The following is a 7130-nucleotide window of genomic DNA, read 5'->3' as shown; positions in this document are numbered from 1 at the left end:
ATATACAATAAAATAACATTGATATACAGTGTCTGACAAAAACCATTTTATCTACACATTTTGATAGACAGCAAATCAAAATAATTCAAAGAACAAAATGCACTTTGTGGAAGTAGCTTATTTCAGTCTGTAGGCTAAATGCATTCTGAAGAAGGATTACATTTTGTTTGGCAATTTATTTTATTGACAAAGCATATTTCATCAGATATTGCATCGCATTTTGTAGACAAATGCATGTTGTCAAACATTGTATTTCCTTTGGTGGATGAAAAGTACTTTTTTCAGGTTCCACATGACTCTGGGGAATGCAATGAAGTCTACAAAACAGTATGTTATATGGATAAAATATTTTTATTATAATTTTGTTAAAATGCTACAATGTATTTTAAGAGTCTGCCTGGGGGAAAATATATATATGTTTTTGCATGAATATGAGCCTGATTGTGATTTCTCTCCTACAATATTTTAATCTTCAAAGGCTTCTACAGAGTTACTCTAAGATAGATCACAATCGGGTCCTAAGTACATTAACTTTGAGGAAATATAGTGTTCTTACCCCTTAACACAAAACAATGTTGCAAGAGCAGTAATGCTATACGGTACAACAGATGTTCCATGATCAATCTGCAGTAGGCAAATAATGTACACGGAGAAGACTGAGGGGAAACATGATAAAGGTCTCCAAGTACATTAAAGGTTGTTATAAAAAGGAGGGTGATTAATTTTTCTTAACCACTGAGGGCAGGACAAGAAGTAATGGGCTTAAATTGCAGTAAGAGAGATTTAGGTTACACTTTAGGAAAAAAACTTCTTAATTGTAAGGGTAGTTAAGCACTGGAACAAATTACCTAGGGAGGTTGTGGATTCTCTGTCACTGGAGGTTTTTAAGAACAGGTTAGACAAACACCTGTCAAGGATGGCCTAGATAATACTTACTCCTGCCTCAGTGAAGGGGTCTGGACTAGATGACCTATTGAGGTCCCTTCTAGTCCTGCATTTCTATGCAAGAGGATAGGGGTTAACAGTGAATTAATTATGGTCCGGGAGCAATATATGTATTTAATTCATTGCTTCTCAGCCAGAGGGGGAACTAGAAGGCATTGGATGATAACTTTGTGGACACCAGGGACCCATAAAAGTGAAGAGAGGTCAGTGTGAAGATAGAAACCATAGAAGGAGTCTGAGTTAGAGTCTGCAACAGAGCAAAGATCTCAAAGAGACTCATTCTGAGGGGCTGAAGCTGAGGTACAGACTCCAGAGCTGGGGAAGAGGACTCAGGAGTAGCTGAAGGAGGAGACTGAAGATCAGCCCAGAGGAAGGTAGATTTGTTGAGAGACTCTGATGACTAGTTTGAGCTTTTGTTACCCTGAAGGGGGTTGGACTTAGATGCTTCTCGGCTGCAAGGCTAAATAATGCACAGAGACAATGACCTGCAAGGAGCATTAGAGACACAGAGTCCTGCAATATCACACCCTGATGCAAGGGAGTGCTATCATGGTGGGTGTGCACTATAACAGTACAGAAAGATGCTAAAACAAATTGTAGCTGCAATTACCCTAAATATATGAAAGCTATACAGATGGCTTGATTCCGCATTGTTTAAATTCAATGGGAATTCTGCCACTGACTTCGGTAGGTCAGGATCAAGCTCACATTCTATATCTATCTTCTGTTTTAAAGTGAATTTAGTGTTGACGAAAGGTAGTGGATTATTTTAAATTTCTCTAGTTGCCAGAAGAATAGGTAGAACACAAGTTTCCCCACAGTGAACTGCCGATGCACCATAAATGTCATGTGGAGGAACCAACTCTAGAGATGAGAGAGTAGTTCAAGTTTCAAGACCAATATGTTCCTGGCATCTCTGCCAAGGCTGCTAAAGAAATTGCCAATTATTGTCAATTGTGGTGTGGACACCTGGTTCACTAGGAACTGCATCCACTAACTCATTTTAAGTAGGACATCAAAGAGCCTTCCAATGACACTAGCAACCTGGACCACTAGTAACTTAAGTTAATATCTTTGATCTGCTTTTCTCCTGACTAGAGAGGGCCTCATCCTCCTTACAATTGTGTTATTTTTACAATGATGTAATTCTAATGATTTTTGTGAAGTTACTCCCAATTTACCGTGGGTTTAATGAAAGTAAAATCTGACCAATACAATTTTAAAATAATGCAGTATCAAAAACATGTATTTCCAGACTTTTAGAATGACTTTCATTGCAAAATAGTCAAACTAATTCTAATTTCTATCCTTCTGGAATACTCCTGTAGGTATGTGGGATTTGGTGTCACTTTATCTTATTTAGATCTTGCTCTTCTACCTGTGATTCAAATTCTGGCTCATCAAGGTATTCAAAATTTGTCTGAAAATAGCCTGAATTAATTCCCTAGGCACAGAGTTATTAAACAGATATCTGAGAAGATCACACCCCATTAGTTTGTGGTTAAAATGTGATGTTTTATTGGGCACATTTTTTCCAACCTCAGAGCATGTTAGAGGAGCCTCAGAGATGCTCTATCGTACTCCAGCAGGTGACAGAGCTAAGGTGCTGATCAACAGAGCACAGCAGTGTTGATGATTCTCCCATATTGGCAGAATGCTCAGCTGAGGAGACCCACAGAGTTAACAGGCCCAAAGTATCAGCCGAGGAATGCAAAGTGGCTATATCAGGAGAAGGAATCTGGCCCTTCATCTTTATTTTAACTAATATTGTTAAAGAACCTTACAGTTACAAAGAAGGAAAAAATATGACTATGCATCTCCAGAGCCATATTTCAAACTGGCTTAGGAAGCAGTTAGCACATTCGCCTTTACAAGAAGAGATATACGGGAGTGGAGAAAAGTGAAAGAGAGTCATGTTTTGTAAGAAAAAGTAGCTACAAGGATGACAGTAGGAACCTAGAGCAATGGCACAAATACAGACTGCATGAGCCATCTCTAAATCATTTTTCTAAAATGATCAGTGTTGTGGATATCAAGTCCAGGAAGCTTTTGAATCTGTGATTCTACGTTAAAGCATATATTTTTAAAATCAATATACTGCTTTGAACAAATTTTAGATTAAACTTTAATTGTACATTTCTTCCTATCTAAGATCAGTACATAAACCTTATAAAATTAGATTAGAATTAAACCATTAAAATTAGATTAGATCTACACTAAAATTCAATGAACTGATGGAGATTAATTATTATAGTACCAAAAATTTACTCATGAAGAGAAGAAAAAAATTTAAGCTAGTTGCAGTAGACATTAAGAGAAGGTACAATACTCCTAAGTAATTACATTCTACTAGTACAATTACTAGGCAAGGAAAGATGGCATTATCCACCATCATGATACATCAACTTATGAATATTTACATTCCTAGCAACTAAACATCTGTAGGAATATTAGTAAGAGAAGATTTTGAGTAGCTAGCTATGTCAGCTTCAATTTTTTTCCCTTTGTGCTGTACAGTATTTTAACATTTCTATCTAAAACAAAAAATGGTGCATGTCTTCTTCGAAAAAAATCCCACCCCAAGCAAATAAACCACAGGTGGCCAACCTGTGGCTCAGGAGCTACATGCAGCTCTTCAAAAGTTAATGTGCCGCTCCTTGTATACCGACACCAACTCCAGGGCTGGAGCTACAGGCGCCAACTTTCCAATGGACCAGTGGGTGCTCACTGCTCAACCCCTGGCTCTGTCACAGGCCCTGCCCCCACTCCATCCCTTCCTGCCCCCTCCCCTGAGCCTGCAGTGCCCTCACTCCTCCCACTCCCCCGCAGAGCCTCCTGTACACCACGAAACAACTGATCAGGAGGTGCGGGGAGGGAGGGGGAGGTGCTGATTGGCAGGGCTGCCAGTGGGTGGGAGGCGCTGGGAGCGGGGGAGCTGATGGGTGGCTGCTGACGTATTACTGTGGTTCTTTGGCAATGTACATTGGTAAATTCTGGCTCCTTCTCAGGCTCAGGTTGGCCACCCCTGAAATAAACTATTATGGATTTCTGGATACAAAACCTAAATACAGAAACTGCTTGTGAGGAAATGCCTTGAGCAATTTACTTCGAAAATACTCTGTGAAAGTCAGCCTGCACTTCCTTTAGATGAGAGCACAACAAAGTAAACAACGGAAGCTCACATTACTCCTGGGGGAATTCTGTGTCACTGCATGTGCACAGAATTCATGTCCCCTGCAGATTTCTTTGCTTCACTGCAGAAAAATGACTTTCTGACAGGGAAGCAAAGGGAAGATGCAAGAGTGGTCACACATCCTTTCCCATCAGCACTGGGCATGTTGTTTCAGGCAGAGAGGTAAATCACTGGGGGAGGGGCGGAAGAGGAGTAGGGTGGGATTGGCAATGCCCCAACTGGGGGCTTCTACCCTGTGTCGAGCTCAGCAGCTACTCCCAGTTGGGCTGGGGGTGGACAGGACTTTCTCTTCCCCTGCAAGATGCAGCAGGAGTCGTGGATGGGTCAGACCAATCCCACAGAAAACTCCTCTGGCTGCAGGAAGTTCTGCACCCTCTCACCCCCACTTCCTGCCCTGTTTCTCCCTGATGCACACACTCAGTTCTGATATCATTGTATAGCAGCTCTGGTGACAGAGAAAGTGACTGATGTCCTGCAAAGGAGTCCATGAAAATATTAAACTATGGGGCTCTCATTGTACAGATATACTGAAAGAGGGAAAGGATGGAATGGAAACCAAACCAAATAAAATACAACACTTGAGGCATTAATTGTAAGACAGTTTTGGACAAAATATATTTTTTTAAAGTACGAGATCTGAGCTCCTAACTAAGCACTCTATACGATAGAAAATATTTGCTTGAGAAGTGCCTCAGTTTTCTTATATCAGAAACTCCTTTACAGTAGAGGTACCCCATTCTCCCAATTCTTCTCTGTTCACATCTATAAATCCTGAGAAACTCCAATGAAGTCAGTGTAGTTGCAAGAGTATGAAAGTGGTGTAAATAAAGAGAGAACCAATCCCTATATATTTTATTCAAATGCACTTATAAACATGTATTTATATATTAAACGTTTATTCTAAGAAAATATCACAAATCCCCTAAACATTAAGTTAAAATGATTTTCCTAAATATACATACAGTCTTATTCCAAAATCCCCAATATAACTGTCAAATAATTGCATCTGTTTTGACATAAACAGTAGCAAATAAAGTTACCGATGAGGACTAAGGCAATCTTGTTGATATTGCTTTAAAGTAACTACTGTCACTGAAATCTCTATTGTGGCCTGGTCTACACTACGCGTTTAAACCGGTTTTAGGAGCGTAAAACCGATTTAACGCCACAACCGTCCACACTAGGAGGCACCTTATATCGATTTTAATGGCTCTTTAAACCGGTTTCTGTACTCCTCCTTAACGAGAGGAGTAACGCTAGTATCGGTATTACCATATCGGATTAGGGTTAGTGTGGCCGCTGATCGACGGTATTGGCCTCCAGGCGGTATCCCACAGTGCACCAGTGACCGCTCTGGACAGCATTCTGAACTCGGATGCAGTGGCCAGGTAGACAGGAAAAGCCCCGCGAACTTTTGAATATTTCCTGTTTGCCCAGCGTGGAGCTCTGATCAGCACGGGTGGTGATGCAGTTAAAAATCAAAATAAAGAAAGAGCTCCCGCATGGATGATGCGGACGTGATCGCTGTAAGGGCAGGCAAATCTGTTCTATCAGCGCTCCATTACAGAAGACGACATTCAAAATCATTTTTTAAATATCTCCAGACAGATGCCATAGCAGGGACTCAGCGCACTGCTGCGTGACAAGCGTAACGGAAAGCCAAAGAATCAAATGGACGCTCATGGACTGGAGGACTCAAGCTATCCCACAGTTCCTGCAGTCTCTGAAAAGCATTTGCATTCTTGGCTGAGCTCCAAATGCTTCTAGGGTCAAAAACAGTGTCCGCGGTGGGTCAGGGCATAGCTCGGCAATTTACGCACCCCCCCCCCACCCCCAGAAGTGAAAGGGAAAACAATCCTCTCTTGACTCTTTTACATGTCACCCTATCTTTACTGAATGCTGCAGATAGACGCGATGGTGCAGCACTCAACACCAACATCCTTGCTCCCCCCACGCTATGGCTGGCTGATGGTACAAAATGACTGGTATCTGTCCTCGTCATCAGCCTATTGGCACATGGGGCAGTGCAAAAGGACTGGCAACCATGATGACCAGCATCTGTTAGGTCAATCAAGGGTGCCTGGTCCTAATTTTTCCTGGTAGATGGTGCAATATGGCTGATAACCATCATCGTCATAGCAACAGGGGGCTGAGCTCCATCAGCCCCCACCCTTCATGTGTAAAGAAAAGATTCAAGTGCCCCTGAACTAGCAGGGGGATGCTGGGCTCCTCTCTTACACACTCCTTACTGTCCTGTCTGGACTATCATAGCAGCTGGAGGCTGCCTTCCACTCATATCTCACTAAAGTCACTGTGTCTTATTCCTGCATTCTTTATTACTTCATCACACAAGTGGGGACAATGCTACGGTAGCCCAGGAAGGCTGAGGAAGAACGGAATCAACAGGTGGGGTTGTTGCAGGAGCACCCCCTGTGAATAGAATACAGCTCATAATTTCTGCAGGATCTGACACAGAGCAGCTGTGCTCTCTGATACAGTGGTTCTCTAGTACACTTGCCCATATTCTAGGCAGGACTGATTCTATTTTTAGATACCAAAAAGGAGGGATTGACTCAGGGAGTCATTCCCAATTTTGGCTTTTGCGCCCCTGGCTAAGAGCAGCCAGGGGCACTTATGACAGCAGCAAATGGAACAGTGCAAAACGACTGGTAGCCACGATCATCTTATTACCAATTTATGGTATGGTAGATGGTACAATATGGCTGATAACCATCTCTGCTATCATGCAAAAGCAAAAGCATGCTGCTGTGTAGCGCTGCTGAATCGCCTCTGTGAGCGGCATCTAGTACACATACGGTGACAGTCACAAAAGGCGAAACAGGCTCCATGATTGCCATGCTATGGCATATTCCAGGGCAATCCAGGTAAAAAAAGGCATGAAATGCTTGTCTGCCATTGCTTTCCCAGCGGAAGGAGTGACTGACGACATTTACCCAGAACCACCCGCGACAATGATTTTTGCCGCATCAGG

The 7130-nt window shown here is 42.2% G+C and overlaps 1 protein-coding gene across 17 annotated transcripts in view; it reads right to left on the bottom strand.

The window, feature by feature from the left end:
* The window catches only part of TENM2 (teneurin transmembrane protein 2), a 1520094-nt gene that overhangs the window by 912292 nt on the left and 600672 nt on the right, over positions 1-7130 (bottom strand). The window lies entirely within an intron of this gene.

This window comes from Mauremys reevesii, linkage group 8, assembly GCF_016161935.1.
Source record: "Mauremys reevesii isolate NIE-2019 linkage group 8, ASM1616193v1, whole genome shotgun sequence".
Taxonomy (NCBI): Eukaryota; Metazoa; Chordata; order Testudines; family Geoemydidae; genus Mauremys; species Mauremys reevesii.
The sequence above is the reverse complement of the archived record's forward strand: the minus strand, read 5'-3'. Positions and strand labels throughout refer to the sequence as shown.